Source organism: Larus michahellis, chromosome 5 (genome assembly GCF_964199755.1).
Source record: "Larus michahellis chromosome 5, bLarMic1.1, whole genome shotgun sequence".
Lineage (NCBI taxonomy): Eukaryota > Metazoa > Chordata > Aves > Charadriiformes > Laridae > Larus > Larus michahellis.
In genome coordinates, this window is record NC_133900.1 from 22,541,644 (window position 1) to 22,559,081 (window position 17,438).

Consider the following 17,438-nt stretch of genomic DNA (forward strand, 5'->3'; position numbering starts at 1 on the left):
CTACACCATTAAGCAGATAGTGCAAAAATGCAATTATTCAACAACTACAGACAGATGTATTTCTCCTTTACTTACGCTTTTTGGCTCCTAAACACATACAGATATAATCTTGACTCTTGTTGAACTTCAGGAAAAAAAAAATTATCCCACATAAAAAAAAAAGCCATTTAGTGCAAATCATCCCAGTGAATCTCCACGGATGTAACATGGCTCTTTTTTATGACTTAATCCATTATCATAAGTTGAAAAAAAATGAAATTTCCATGCTATCTGGGTCAGTGTTTTGAACATCTGGATGACAATAAATGGAAAATTAAATCACTAAGAACTTTTATCTAGGTAGTATATAAAGGCAATCTAGCTAGACATTTACCTGTACTGTCTCCATTTTATTTCCCATTTGACGATCACTTTAAAAGGTGCAGCTGACAGTGCTCCTGTAATTTGTAACCGCTCCATAATAAAAGATGTAATTCTGGGAAGAATATGTGATAATAATATTTAATAATATAACTGCATCCTTGTTTTAAGTGCAAACAGGCCTTCATGTTAAACGTGGATCGCTTGACAAACTTCTATAATACATGCATCAGATATATCACAATGCACTTTGGAAAACTGCCGAGAAGTGATGCATTTAGCACTTCAAAATTAAAAAGGCAATTAATTCGGAAAATGTGACTGCAGAATAAATCTTCTACATGTGGACACTAGGACCTCTCTAGCTCAAAGATACTTTAGAATCAAGTGGCTTACATTCAAGAGTCCGTGCACCTCTCTTTTGGAGATAGATGCCTTTTAGTGCTTCCAATTTGTTAACGTATGCAACTATAGAAATTAATTAAAACATGCGAAGATTTTTTTTTAAATATTAATTAGATAAGGAGAAGGTGTTAATATTTAGCTGTGATTTAATTTCAATGGTTTCTTTAGCAATTACATCTCATTAGGAAAACTATAATTGCTATCAGGTGAAGTAAATTAGAAAGTATAGAAACTGGCTTGATTTTTCTTAAAGACAAAGAATGGAATACTATTATTTTCATCTGAAAGCATGATCTTCTTCTGTGAAAATGACTGAGAGTCAAAGCCCTTTAGTTAGTTTAGGGGTTTGTGCTGGAAGATGATCAGACTTCAGCATGAGCATAGCAAATTAATATGAATTTTTTTTATTAAAAAAAAGTTCATAACTAAGTAATTATCCAATAACTCTGTATGGTAACACTGAACTGGTAATAGGATATAGACTGTTCACTATTAAAAAAAGTCCTTGAACTATGCAATGTATTAAGTAACGTAATTATGCTGATAGACTGATAAGAAGATAAGGAGTGATGAGATTTTTTTTTTTGACTGAGACAGAATATAGACTGTTACTGCATTTGTGAAGTACAAGACAAGGGAAGGGCTGGGGGCGGGGGAGAGAAAAAAATGTCAAGAGCCCTGTTAGAGTAGAGCAAATATGAGAAAAAGGAAAATGTATTGGAAAATCTTCAGCTACAGAAAAGTGACATATCTCCATGGGACTTACATAAATGTACTGCTTTTTATATTCTTAGATATGACAAATTAGTCCTTAGGAGACACAGGAAGGAAAAGCATTCAGATACTCATGACAGAGATGAGTACAAAAACGAGCTCAAGAATACAAAACCCACTGAGGGAGAAGACATCTAGAAAATGAACCAGCTGCCACCCAAAGAGGTCTTCGTAACACCACAAGCTTCAACATCATGTTTACACCAAAAAGGTAAGAAAAGCAGTTCTACATTACTCAATGGGCACTTGCAGGTCCCTCCTATAAATTCAGGGCAAATTCCCAGACATCTGGGTTCTGGGGGACACTTCCGCACAGCTGAACACTAAAGTGAAGTCCAAGGACATCTCCTGGCAGGCCAAAAGCAAGGGATGCCAAGTCAAGCCAGGAAGGATGTGCATGAGAAGTCTGCTACTGAGGTTTACCTCATGTCACAAATAGCTCGAGGAAAAATTTGGAGATTTTAGAAGGAAAAGATAAGTTATATGGTTGGTAGGAGGCATGAGGTTTTTACACTGTTCTTGGATTGAGGGTCACAAAGGTCTGTCACGAGAAGGCAGCTGAGAACCTGGGACATCACTTCTTAAGATAGAGTAAGTGCCTTACTGGGGTTTTAGAGCATAAGTAAGAAGTACTAAAATGACAAAACTGTCACTGGTGAGATCTCTGAGGAACGAGTAGGCTGTCATCATCTTCACTAAGGCAGTGCTGTTTCCATATAGGTCTCACACCAGGCTCCTTCAGAGTGAACCATCTTTGCAGTTGTCAGTCAGCAGTGTCTCTGAGCAGGGAAGCCTGTGTATGCAGATCTGACTATTCTCATGTGCACGTAACCAGCCAACTGTTTAAATAAGTAAGTGTTTTGCTCAGACATGTTACAGATCTGCACATGTTTTTAGCTGTATACAATACGCGAGCCTGACTTTGACAATCCAGCCCTTTCACACCGAGTAGTTTAGCATGTCTCTTCTCTCCCTCCTCCTTCGTGCCTCAGCCCTACAGGAAAGCAAAGGCAACATTTGGAACTAAGCTCGCTAAAAAACGTTTGGTTCGTTGCTACACTTCAAGCATATGTAAAAATACCGCACTGCTGCCTTGTGACGGCAATACAGCATGTCCTAGAGGTGAGTTTTAGTGTATTTACTCTTCCAGAGCATCACGTCTCTTAGTAAATGGGCAACGTATGATGCAGTTCTGGTCTCATCACAACATGTGTAACATCTGGGAGAACTGCCACTTGTCAAGCCAACCAGCGCTCTGCTGACAGACAAAGTGAGCATTATACTGAAATGCCATTCCTCAGCTGTTTGCAGAATTAATTTCCCTGTAGAATTTTCTAATTAGTTGGCTCTTTCCAGCCCGTTCCCCACAGAGGAAGCAGAAAGGAAGCAAAAGGCTAGCACCTGCTCCTAAAGCTCTGTCTGGGAAAAAAAAAATAATTAAATTTAAGGATGACATATACAGTAAGTATTTAGGCACTAGAAAGTCTTCTATCCATGCAGCTGTGGGGATGAAGTAAGTCTGTTTGAAAGCTTAATGGAGATTCTTCTGTGGGGAAGAATTTCCAGTGGCTCACATTCCAGACAGTTAACCACATTACCGAGGGGAAGAGAAAGGGATTTGTTCAAGCATTAAGAACTGTCTTCTTTTTTTTTTAAAAAAAAAAAAAAGAAGAAAAAATACACACACACCCCCAATCTGTAGAAAAGAGAGACAGATGAATCCAGACCTGAGGATGATTCTACATGTAGCTCATTCAATCATGTATGGGTTATTTCCAATCATTCTGGTTTTCTGTAATTTCAAATTAAAATCCATAATTATGTTGGAATGCAGTGTATGATATTATCTTAGAACAAACAGAGCTTGTTCCTAACTAAAGTGAGTCATTGGAACAAAAGAAATAACATGGCTATTGCTTTGAATTTACATGCAGTGGGTCGCTGTACAGGAAGAATACATGAGAGGCATTTCATGGAAAACAAAAACTAGAACAACACAGTCCAAGAAAAGCAGTTTGTATTTCTGACTGCACAGGCACATTCCCCAAACAGTTTTAAATACTGAATATAATGGAAGATGATGGTATACTAAGGGTAGAATACATGAGGGGAAAAAGCTCCCTTATTATGGATATTAGAATAAGCCACAGTCACTTCAATAAACAGTTTTCACTATTTTTCCACAGTGACCTTACAAAATGGTAGACCTTACAAAGAACTAAGGTTTTAGAATAAGATTATAATTATCATCTAACTAAATTCATTTGGTGTGCGTTTTGATGAGCCCAATGTGAATTAGGCCCAGAGCCGAGCAAGAGTTATCCATTAATAAGCTACATGGGTTTTTAATTGTACAGTATTGTCTAATTTTTGTGTAATTCCAAAGCTTCATGAAAATTGTTTTTTAACAGAATCAATGCATGTTTATCAATGCGTGTATATATTTTGACTAGGGGTATGTGTGATTAAAAGATTTTTTAGGTAATAATGTAACGATTTTATGCATCAAGACATAGTGTTACATTTTTATGAACTCTTAATTCTCCAGCACAGCAGAGTTTTAGATAACCAAGGAGTGTAGGTAGGAGGAAAAAGAGAGATGTTGCCTGCCTGGGACAAAGGCTCAGACCTTGTTCCCCACTCAAAGATAACTTTGAAGTAAAAGTAATGAAATAAAAAGTGGAGATGTGAGGCAAGGCTATTCCTCCTCGCTGACAATGCCTGGTAACAGTCCCTGGTATACTGTTTGTCTGTAGAAAATTAGGGTATGAGTGGCATTTATCCCTGCAGTATGAGGTGGTGGTAACATGTTAATTTCAAATGTCTACAATTATTTCAAGTGGACTTCCTCCCAAAGCCTGTATTAAAGAAGATAATTTCAAACTTCAGAAAACCAAAGTAAACAACATTCATTTATATTCCTTAGAAGTGGTGCAACTAAATTCATCTGCGGCTTTGAAAATCTCCCATGATACTTTAGTCTGGCCCATTAACTGCACCTGTTCTCATTTTTTTTTCTCCTCTTTTTTTGGGCGGGGAGGCATTATTTCCCCTTCAATAGCAAGTGTCTGGCTCTTTAAGGATGCATAGAATATTTTATTTCATTACTGTCTAGGCATTTCAAATGAAAAAACCCTCATCCCATTATTTTCTCCTTTGAAATTAAAAGTAAATAGTGGAAAGAGAGTGTGTGCTTGGAAAGAAAAATGAGTGATAACTCACAGAGAAACGTAACGTGAAACAGTAAATGTGTTTTCCACAAATAATGGTCCAAATTAATCAATTTTATAGTTTTGTCTGTATTTTTCACTTTGACAAAAATGAAAATATCATTTCTTAAAAGAAAAAAAGTTTCACTGAAATAATTTTGACTTCTAATTTGGGTGTAGACTGTCCATGAATATAAACAAATATAAGCATATACAAGCTGCTACAGGCAGCCCTTCTCCAGAAGATCTCTACCCTCAATCATAGAATTGAGTTAACTTTAATTTACCTGTGGTTCATTCAAACAGGCTTTTTTTTTTTTTTTTTAACAGGTAAGGTAATAGTGAATAACAATTTGTGTAAAAAAGACATATTGTTCTCAGGTGACTACAGTTCATAATATTTTTAGCTAAATCTGAAGTCAAGAAAACAAGCTAAGAAAACCTTGGTTTGTTTAAGGAAATAATCTCTTTATTTTCTACACAATGATATTTAAAAGATATTAGAACTAAATATAGTTGTGTCAGTGACCTTTAAAAGCATGTTTTGGGCTTTTATATTGGTTGTGTTCTATTTTGCTTCTGATTAGTTTTGATTAGTTTATTTGTTAATCTAAAACACATGAAGAAAAAAAAAGCCTGTAGAAGAATTCTGCATTATAGTGCAGCTGGCTCAACCCTTCTTTCTCTCAGTTACCAAGAAAAGCAAAAAAGTCGATTCCTGTACCTTCCCCAAAAATTTAGAAAAATACTGCATAAATCACCAAAGATAAACGTTTGACTCAAACACCAGAACAGTGATTCAGAAACCATGTTTACTGACTGCTGTCTTAATGCCACAGTGGATTTTAGGACAGCAAAATCTCACCCGTGCTATAAAGGGAAAGGCAGAAAAATATTGTCTTGGCCCTAACTTTGACAAATACGTGACAGCGGTGAGCACAGTATAAGAACCCAAATGTCATTTGTATGGTTTGAAGCCAGTTGGGTGACATCTTTCAAAAGCCTGGGGTTACTGCTCCCTTTCCCTTCTTCCATCTTCAGCTGACACGTTTTTCTCTGCCAGCTGCAGAAGCAGCCCCCAGACATAGAGCGGGTCCTTCTCGCTCTCGGTCTTCCTTGCTTGCTCCCTATTTATTAATCATCTGTTTCTCCATCCAGATGACTTGTACCGTTTTCTCTGACCGTGCTCATCTGGGCTAACGTTGTTAAACAAATGGCCTGTGGCCAGATCCCAAGTTCCTGTGCAGCCTCACTGACCACCTCTATTTACAAAGTCAGCACAGCAGCCTGCGAGAGGCTAACACGTTGCAACATGCATATTAATATCACTTTACTTTTTCATATCCTTATCTCTAACAGCAAATCTATGTAGCTCAGGATATGAACTGCAAATGAGAGATGAGGAACTGGTTAGTGCTTATCGGGAATGATGGAATTTGAGATTCTGAGATGAAGGGGTTTGTTAGTTTTTTTGGTTTTGTTTTTTTTTTTTAATGAGAGGACTGACTGATGTTTATCAGTTGACCCCTGTTTCAGGTAATGGAGCAGTTGGCAGGGAGCTATTCGTACTGATTAGATTGAGTGAGATGGTATTCAGATTAACTTCTGATTTCCCCAGTATTATTTGTACAAGCTCTTTATTGCTCTGGATAATTCTCCACTTCCTGGTTTAGGGAGTGGAACTGACATCCTCCTGGAGCACCGCTACCAGCTCACCAGATTTTATTATGTGAGACGACGTGATGGTCATAGATTAACCCAACATCTTACTATTTTGCAGGAGTAAATTTAGACTTGTGTGAAATTCGCTTTGTTCTAACCAAACAAACAGGAGTAACGCACTACTTTATCATCTAAGAAAGATTTATGGTACTGAGTCTAATCAGGATATTACTTTTAACCAACATTTCTGTGGCTAAGGCGACCGCTGTCTTCTTTCAGGAATTGAATGTTTGTGCAACCAGAGTGGCTTTCAACTCTTACATGGGCTGAGAGTCCCCAGAACTCTTTTGCTGTGGCTGGAAGGAGTTATGATATTCTTTCCTTCTCTCTCCACTACTAAGCTCACGGCCTGCAGTATCTTTGGGTCTCTTTCCTCTTTCACATCTTGTTATTTGTCACTGGTCTGTATCACTTTTCTGCCACAAAAGATCCTTGAAGCGTTCCACCAGAGGAGCAGATTCACAACCAGTTTCCCAAAAGCTCCCTCATTGCATCTACAAGCCTAAGCCCAACAGACCCCGCAACTCCAGGTTAGAGTCCGGGTAGAACAAGTAACGAGTTATCACATATGTACATTAGGATTTCTACTATACCAGCGAACACATTTTCATTGACATTTCCTTTTCTACCCTGGCTATTAAACCTCATATTTCACATATCTGTATAGAAGACCAGGTTTGGTTTCCATGAATTGGCTGCATTATGGGTTTTTTTGTGTTATTCAATCTCCTACAGGCTTTTATCCAAACCAAGCAACTAAAATAAAACATGGCTTCCTTCCCTAAGACGGTTTCATAGCCCAGCGCTCCAACTTTCTCCCCTACCACAAACATGCAACACAATTGTGCAACAGCCGAGGAAGGAATGGTGAGATCAGAGCCGTGACTGCAGACATCCTGACATGGGGATCTGGCAGCTATTCAACACAAACACAATTAGAGGACTTACCCTTGCGTGAAGTATTTGCTTTCTTGATAGTCACCAGCCTTAACCTCTAGGAATGCTTACGAATCAGATAGCGTTCCTTGAGGAGGGCGAGCCTTTTCAAGCTCCTCTGTCTTGCTTTAGCCAACACAGATATAAAGAAGAAAGAAATTCCACCGCATCGTACAACTTCTCCAAGCGAAAGCATTTCAAAGGGGAGAAGAGTTGTGGTCTCAAAATCCCTGCCAAGGATTCAAGAACCAAAGCTCACGTGGTACTTGCTCCTTTTCCCCTCCACTACCAGCAGTAGGAAAAAATAACACCACAACAGACAAAATTCTCAGTAGGCTTCTCTGCCAGTGGTGATACCACAGGATGATGGCAGGACTTTGCATGTCTTCGGAGACTCATAGGATGTGTGTATTTGCACAGCTTTTTGTGAGTCAGATACAAGAAAGATTCATGATTTTAGAAAATGTGGCCTGATGTACATGGGTGTTATGCGACTTACAAATTCTAAAGCGTGACAACACATGTATTTTGGTAGATTTATTGCAATTAGTGGTAAACCCTGGGCTTTTCACAGAGGTAACAAAATCTCATAAAATGGCAATAACAGCTGACCTTATATAAAATATCTGCTAGCAAAGAAGTCGAATGCTAGTCTGGGACATCCGTTACAAAGGGAAACTCTTGTTCTAAAATGCCCAAGGATTTAAGTTATTCTCATCTCAAACTGCATTTGTGACACAAAAGAACTGGACAGAAGAAGTACCTATTGGTGTAACCTCAGGAGTGTAACACAGCAGTACCGAGGGGAACGCTTTCCTGCCTTCCGAGGGGAAGGGATTTCCAGATGATGCAATGTGAAATGCCATGACTACCACAGGCACAGCAATTTACAGAGACACTTAATGGAGCAAATTAGCCAACCTTAGTAGAGCATCACGCTAAGGCTATGCTACTGCTGGTGCCCTGTGTAACATCAGTTCATCTTAGATATCTCTATATAGCAGACTTACCCCACAGAAAAAATTGTGTCCAGCAAAATAAAAAAAAAAAAAAAAGAATAAAAAATAAAATAAAAAATAAAATAAAAAATATAAAAAAAGAAAAGAAAAGAAAATGAGATGGATAGCTCCAACTCAGACATACTGAACTGAACTTAGAAGTGCTCAGCCGAGTGCCCTGTCTAAGCAAACCCACCACCTGGGTGCATAAGCACTTATTCAAGTAACAACTTTCAAATTGCACCTTTGAGCAGCAGCTTAACAGGTGGAGGAGGAAGAGCTGTGCAGTGTAGCTGCCTTCCCAAGTGACTCCATGCACTTTTCCATTGTTAGTAACTTTCACAAATAACAACAATTTGAAAAGCAGGAGAGAATGCCAAAAGATCAGATATCTGAATCCAGTCAGAATGAGACACTCCCAAAAATATTTCTAACACTATGAAATTCCCCCCCTCCCCAAATATCTGGGGAAAATTTTTTGCATGGTACCAGAAGAATAACAATAATGCCTCAGCCGGATATTAATGGTCACAGAGCTCCAAGGAAAGGCGCTGATTTATGTTATTAGGGTGTATGTGAAACAACCAGGCTCTGCTCAAGGGACAAACTACCTGAGTATGGTACTAAACTACTGGTACTAAAGCAGTTGCATCAAGAAAGCAAATAGAGAAAACAAAACTTATTTCTGGGGTAGTTCTGTTGACATCTGCAGACCTACCCAAGCCAAGCATTCATCCTAAAATAAAAAATTGGCAACAAACTATGAATGGTTTCTGGTCTTGACTTTTTGTAACTCCACTAAAGAAGCACAATATAAATCTGCAACCCTGTATCCGGGCAATAATTGAAATACATCAAGAAAATGCTTGCAGTCATTCCGGATGAAAAAAAAAGAAAGAAAAAAAAAGAGAGAGATTTCCAAATCTATCAGTGCTTATAAACAAGGATGTTACTTTCCCCTTTCTTATCCAGAACTGCCCTTAATTGAAAGGCTCAGTATCTAAAGCAACTGGTGCTGCCCTGCACATGAATCCCCTTTGCACCTCTTCCTTCTTATTTCTTCAGGAGTTTTATTAACATTAGTGACTTATCTAAGTATTAGAATGCTTGGCTGCTTGGAAGCTTATCAACAGCAAATTTTATGGGCTGTTTAGTGATGGAAACAGGAGGAGCTGGAGCTCTCCCCCCTCAGCTACCTCGATATGGAAGTTTTCAAGAAGCCATGGAATGTGCTCTCTGGTATTTTTGGTATCTTTAAAGTGTCAAGAGTGCAGAATTTCTCTTGTCAGTTGTCACAGTGTGACTCACAATTAGAGCCATCTGCTCTGCATTCACCTCCCCAGGGGCACCGCTCGTTTTTCACCAGCTTCCTGTTGTTGACAGCACAGTTCCTCCCTGTATCACTCTCCACCAGCACCCATACTCCTCACAGACATTGCAACAGGCTTAAGCAGATTTCCCTTGGGAAAGCCTTTACCCATGTTTTGCTAGTGATTGGGAAAAATATAGACTGTTGAGAAAGCTCTGAAGGCGGAGGCTGGATTTCTAAAGGAACTGAACAAATTCCATTGCTTTTTTTATTTTTTTTTTCAGGAGGACTCCATTGTTTTTAGGTCTCTTTCAAAACTCTCAGCATTTCTCTACATCCATATTTATTTCAAGCAGCAGAGCAGCTTGAAAAACGAAATATTATTTCTGCTGAGTCCTTTTCAATAATTTAAATGGATGACTAATACTATCTAAATATTAATCAAATCATTTTGCAACTACTAGAAATAATTTTGAATAACAGAATTCAGATGGGAAACACGCTGCCTTTCCCCCCCCGCCCCCAGTTAAAAAGCCAGTTGTGCTACAGACTTTTCACACCAAATGCTTAAGCTGAGCGAGGCTATCTACCCCAAACACAGGCCCGTAGATCTATCTACAACATTTTGCCTTTAAAGCCCTGTGGGCTGAAAGTTTTATTGCTCAGGCTCTGACCAGTAGTACCTACAAGAGTTGGCCAACTGTTATAGAACTCTCTGAGAGACAATAATATATTTATACTTTGAAGAATTCCTACACTAAGGGCTACATCCATTTCAGGACTCAGGAGGCTACAGCTGTGGGGACATAACGCCTAATCTTTTAGATGCCCTTCTGCTGTTGGGCATAGAGTACGTCGGGGTGACAGCCTAAGCTCCCCATGCAATGAAGGGAGAAAAGAAATGTCCATCTCAGAACAGGAATGAAAACAGGCAGCTGGTAAGCTGCCACCTCCTTACTGCTTGCCCAATGGAATTAATAGAAAAACAGATTTGAGAGTCTGCTTTCCATGTGAACGCGGTTTTCTTGAGTCTTATCTACAGTCCTGCAGGTCTTAGATATTTTCAGATACTGTGATCATTCTTCCCTCTTAGGCCTGGGTTTGGTCATCTGCACCTCTGTTATGTCTACTGCATAAGGAGCAGCCTAACAGAAAAATTCAAATATTCAACATAATCTAAAACGTTCCTCCCACAATGGGGCATAAATTGTATGCACGTAACGCTTTTGTCGGAGCCTTTAGGGCAGCTCCAGGGCCCCGTTCCTGGCCTGACACTGGTGATAACCACTAATGTCTGTTGTGCACAGAAACTCTGAATAAACTGATAAATCATCTTATTTTTGTACCACATCCTAGCAATAAAGATTAGTTGCATAACTTCTCTGTGATTTGCTGGGCTCTTTCCAGGACCAGTGGTTGGCTTCTCCCAGGAACAGACTCTCTTATATATTCACACCCCTCCGAACACAAGTTTAGCAGACTTCAGATCATGTTGCATCTGCATTCATTCAGTCACATCACGTCAATACGATGCACAGAAGCCTTTCATTTGCCTTCTAAAACAGGATAGCATAACAGCTGAAATATTTCTCACTGACCCCGGTCTTCAACACAAAACTGAACTTCTCTTCGCTATTTCAACATTCCCTTCACCAGGATTATATTTAAGGTCAACACAATTTGGGACCTGGATCCACACTGCTTAAATTATTCAAAAATATGAACCCCCGCCAGTTAAATCAAGAAAATATGTTCTAAAGAAAGATAAAACACATCCTCTGTTTAAAACCACATTTCCAAAAAGCAACTCTAAACTCGTCTCATAAAACTGTTATGAAATCCCTAGTTTCTCTAAACATGAGGAGAACTCTCTGCAGACTAGAATATTAGTTCATATTTGTTGGGTAATCTAGTAAACCCAGATGGGGAGAAATTGGGAAGAGAAAAACGAAGGATTCTTTCAGTGTTGCCTCAGATTGCTGATCTGCCCAGGCACGTGTCTGTATTGAAGGTTTTCAGTGTTCCACAGCTGAATTCTTACTCAAAACCAGCATTTGCTGAAGGCATGAAAACCTGGATTGTAATCGATCTCTGTTTGCGGGATCAGTTGTGGAGCTGCCACTAAAAGGCCTTAAAATGCATTTGCCACTCAGTAATTATTGTTCCGATAGACTGATGTGCAATCCTGTAGCAAATTCTTTTTACAAATTACAAACCCACTGACTTGGTCACCTATTAAACACAAGCCTCTTGGACTGAAAGACTCTTTCTGATAACTGTTAAGTTGTATTTAACATTCAATGCAACAGGTATTTTACAAAATCCTCCCTGTTCAACCTTCTTGTTCTTCTTTCCAAGTCTTCCACTGTGGTAACGTCCTCCTCACTCACCTGTCTGAAGGCTGACTCAAAGTGACTGGGAAAGATGTTCTGCCATTTACAAAGTGAGCAGAATTGGATAGGACAACCTACGCCTCAAACTTCATTCTTCTTATCTGTGTTTCTGTTTCCTGCTCATTATACCTGTAGTTTCAGCCCATTCACTGTAGTAGTGTCCAAGCGCTTTAATTATAGAACCATAATCAAAGCTACATAGCTAAATAGCTTATTCTTAGCAAATACAGTTATGTTTGCACCCGAGGTCATACCTGCCAGAACTTGCGTGTTTTTAAAGTAACATCCAGTCATAAAGACTAAGATGTACTTTGAAATTTAATGGAAATGCACTCAGTTAATAATTCATTGCAGAAGAGCAACATGGCATAAGTTTGATTAAAAAAGCAAAATTATACTGAAGGACTTCTCTTTTCAAGCAGAAAGTGTTTAATGTATAAAAATTATTGTGACTGAGGGAATCTGGTTTTGCACTGAAAACCTCAAGCGTGATGTCACAGATAGACCTGAGGCCTTGCATTTTAATAATTAATTTCATAAAAGATCCCAAGAGCAATAGAAAGGTCACAAGAGCTATTCCAATCCATGGGCAGTTAAGCAGGAGAATGCTTCGATGCCCTTTAGCCTTTGAGTGTGCTACAGGACAGGGGAGTTTGGTGCTAAACGACAAATTGAGTTAGAAAAATTTGAGCCATAAACCATAGTAAATCTTTTAGCACTTGAAACACCATGTGACACTCCAAACTGAGAGCAAATGAAGTGTTAGTCTATGCATGTTTAAAACGCATGGAGGCTGTGTTTACTGGATTTCTTAACTATCTCTCCTTTAGGAGCCTTTGCAAGCTGATGTCCAAAATCCTACCAAAGGAAACAATTCACAGAATGCTCCTCTAGCATGATTTAAGAAAAAAAAAATTAATATGTATCTCCCTGAAAGCAAAATTATTTAGGTTGCAAAGTCAAGGACAGCTAAATTAGGAAGTGGCAGATTTATGTGTGCCTGCATAACCTCTGCTCGGCCCTCTTGTAGGTCCTGTGCCCTGAGTGAGACAGAGGTCCTTTGGAAAAAATAGTATGTGATTATGCAATTAAAGACTATATCTTAACACAGAAAGGAGCTGAATTAAGGTTCTGTTGGCAGCTATGAATGACATTTCCTAACGTTTAAGTTGCGGGCTTTGTAACCTTAGCACAGAATTTCTGGCAGGTGACATCTTCGGATGGCTTTTATATATAGGTGAAAATTAATTCTAGTGTGATTACTGAGCCTTTATTGCCACAGAACAGCTTTCTATTTACCTTAGTTGAAGAAAGAAGAGGAAATATTAGGAGTCATCTGGAAAAGGATGCTCTTCCTGAAATGGGAAGAATCGCCATGGCATGGGGTGGAGTTGGCAGAAACTTCATAAAAAGTAGGTTCTTCTTCCCTTGTTTTCTGGACAGTGTTGTGATCAATATGGAAATGACAATAGTGAAACAAAAATTATTGCTGCCCTGATCTGAATCTTAGCACACACATTTTGTTGCTCTTGTTACATACTCCAACTAGATTCATAGCAATAGGAATTGTTTCTTCCTACCCACTTTTGGGACCCTGGTCAGAATTCCTAAGGAAGATTCGTATTGACAGGAACCTTAAGCATTACTTACCAAAAGCCTCTGATCAACAGGATTACACACTTCCAGGAAGGAGAAGGTCTGAAGAAGCTGCCGCCAACACTGCTGCCACACCAAGTCCTTCCAGGCCTCTCCTGTTCTGACCTGACCCTTTCATGAGCATTTCTGCTACTTCATTCACCAACAAACTTCCTGCTTCTCTGCTGAAAGTATACAGCAGAAGCCGGCATAAACTCTGAACTGAATTTAGGTTAATGTAGTTCTTGTTATTTTAATCGCTCTTGTCTTTGTTTTATGGATTTAGTCGAGGAAATCAAATATTTAAAAAAGCATGTGAAGTGCAATGCTAGCTGAGACTGTAAAAGTGCCAGATTGATGAATGAAAAGTTAACATAAAATTGGCCATGCTGTACATGAAGGTATAAAGTCATCGCCCTACAGAATAATAGAAAATGTCATATATTTGTGAGGCATCATAATTGCAGAGAGTCCTCACCTTTCATTTCCTGACTTTTACGCTTCTAGAACCTTAGCCCTTCTGCATAAGTGGCATTTTTGGTTGAAAAGTTAGCGCAAAGTCTGTGTATTATGAGAGTCGTATGAACAAAAAAATGCCTCTTACTCTAGATCTTAAATGTCAAGTAATTTCTAGCCAGAAATAAATATTTACTTACAGATTTTAAATACTTTTAACAAAAAGAAAAAAAAAAAAGGCTGCTCAGGTTTGGAACAATTTCCATAACAAAAGTTACTCCAAAACACTGTGGTTCTCCAAAACATTGTACACTCCAAAATACTGCGGCGAACAGTATAGGTGCAATTAGGACACTGTTGACTTGACAACATCATGCAAGAAATGAAAGAAGTATTTCTGATTCATGGAAGAAAACTGCAGTTCTATTCTTTTAACTCAGAATATTTCACTCACAGATCTCAAAACCGTCACTCAAAATGAACCAGCCAAATAGCTCTCAAGGTGAACAATACTTTGCTTTGACACTCTAGTATTAAATCCAAAGTGAAGGTACCTTCATTGAAAAAACAACGCTACAACAGGACAAACCACTGAAGCTTGCTGAAGCTATGCTGGAAGTTTTGGGATTAGCTGTCCTGCAGTGTTCATTTTTATGGATAATTATCACAATGGAAAATTTGGATCCTGGGGTCTGACACCCTGACCCAGGGTGCTAGTCAACCTTTCTGATGGGTTTCAACAGGTCTCGCTTTTGGCCATATCCTCTTGTGTTGCTAAAGTAGGGAAGGGATTAAGGAAAGCCCAGAACTAGCAGCTGGACCTCCCAGAAGAGCAAATCTAGCATCAGGGCTGTTACCAAGCCGATCCTTCCAGGACAGAAGAATGTCCTGTTGATGAGGAACAGATGGGAGAAAAGCAGCGAGGATTGTATACTCCGTCTCCTAAGAGGTTATCACAAAGTACTCTGCACTGCACAGTGCAGATGGGAAGCTTTGCAAGCCTTTGGGCCTGGATGTAAAATTGACAAGGAACTCAGGGACCACTTCTGGATGAAAAGTGGAAGGTGGCAAAGCGGTACCAAGCTGGCTCCCACCTGAGAAGCCATTTGGCCGTGTCAGAGCAACGCTGCACCACAGGGAGCAGACCTGATGAAAAGGAAATGCTGGCTGCCACATGAAGAGCAAGAACTTCGCTGTGCTAAAGAACAACTTGTGAAAAGGTAGAGCCATCAGCTGCAGGGCGTGCATCATGCCCAGCAGGCAGCTTGACACAAAAGTCCTCAACTTTGAGAACGCTTTCACTTCAAAAGATCTCACTTGAATGCAAAGATACATGCTGGCAACAGCGAGCTCCTTTGAGATACCTTTCCCCTTCTAGCTATATTTACCTAAGAAATTTCATGCACAGAAAAGAATGAGTGAAAGGGAATATTTAGATACATGACAGGAATAGTCTTTATTGTTATTTCTTTTTCAGCCAGTGCTTTGTTTTCTTTTAGTCAAAGTCTGACAGTCATAAAGAGCTATTGTAGGTGCAGCCCACTGAGAAACAAACCACAGTCCTGCCTGCAGTGCAGAGGGTAGGGATCATTATGTTGTTAGCATGCCATTTGGAATTCACGCAATGCATCCGCTTACTCTATTAAATTAAAGCATTTCCTGTAGCCATTGAGGAAGGATAAAGAAAATAGGTGCTATTATAAACGCACTGTTTGATTGGCCTTTTTCTCTGCAAGCCATTGGAACGTGGTAGCTTATCCATTCGAATTGCAGGATCTCTTACCCCCCATCCATTACCAACATGACATAAATGCGAAGGGCTGCCCCTGACGCCAGCAGCATTGCTGTAGATAGACAAGCTGTAAATGAGACAAGGATCTGCCTCAAGTGTTTTTCACTCTGTTTTGCCTCCCCCAAGTTCTGTATTCCCTGCACCGGGGGTTCCTATCTCTCGGGTTAGTCACTCTGTTTTTCAGCCACTGCTCTTCCTGTGGGAGCCGCCCGGGTGTCTGCTCCTCCCTGCATTCGCTAAGGAGATTATTTGGAATGGAAGTAGACAAGCACAGGTGGTGGGACCACCTGCTACAATCTCTTCAGTGCTTTTGGACATTATAATAGTGCTCAAGTTTAACCTTTGTATTTCCTTTCTTTTTTTCTTCTTATTTTTTTTTTTTTTTTAGCTAAAGTTAGCTTTACTTCATCTACGCAGGGAGCTAAGAGGAAGAATTATGATGAAAGACACTGGAAAAGCAATTTGCTAGAATATTGTACCTGGGACAACAGGCTCTTCCTCTGCATTATTTCAAAACCTCTGGCAGGCCCAACAAAAGTGCAAACCAAAAGCTCTTTTTAAGGTGTGTTCCCCATCTCTCTTTCCCTTCATTGCCTAACAGCTTCATGTGCCTTATTACCTGCCTGCTCCTGCCAGCCCCTAGATTTTACGTGGCCATGCACAGCAGTAAAACAATATCGCACTGCCTCATTTGGCCGTGTTACAGTCAGGCACAGTCTCAGCCTCAAAGGGCATCCAACAGTAGGGATTTACCGTGGCAGAGGGTTTCTTTTTAGTGTAAATTTGCTTGACATCTATACTTGGCATCTTGTGGCATGCCCTCAAGTTCACTGCTGGTGCAAAGGCTCAGTTTGGTCAGGTTTTTGTTTGCACAAATAATAATAATTAAAAAAAAAGTGTTGGTTCAAAAGAAGCTACATTTTCCATGAACGTCACTTGCTATAGTGAGACTCAGGCAGATATTCTCAGTTTAGTCCAAGAAGGAAGGAGGAATCTATTAATTGCATGGAAATCTATGGAAGACAGCTGAACACCAAATTTAAATGGTGCTTCATACAGTTGGAGTCCAAATTAGAAGAAGAAAGACCTGAATCCCAAAAAGTGCACTGACAAGGAATACCTAACAGACAAATTGTCTTCAGAGAGATACTACAGTTTGCAGCCAGGGGAAATAAGCAGTTTTTCAGCTTATTTCATGTTCAGTCTTTATAATCACAGAAACACTTTGTCTATTTTTGGCAGAAACATTTATGCTAGATTTTAATATATCTCTGGAAAATTTTGGGAAAACGTACCTAAATAACGTTTGCTTAAAGTGAGGTTGGGATTTCATTTTCATGCATATTATGCCCGCTGTAGGAAACATTACCAAACTCTGAGGTCATTTTATGGCATGTATCTTTGGGAGCACAACGAGAAGCACCGAATGCAAAACAAGCCTTTCAGGTG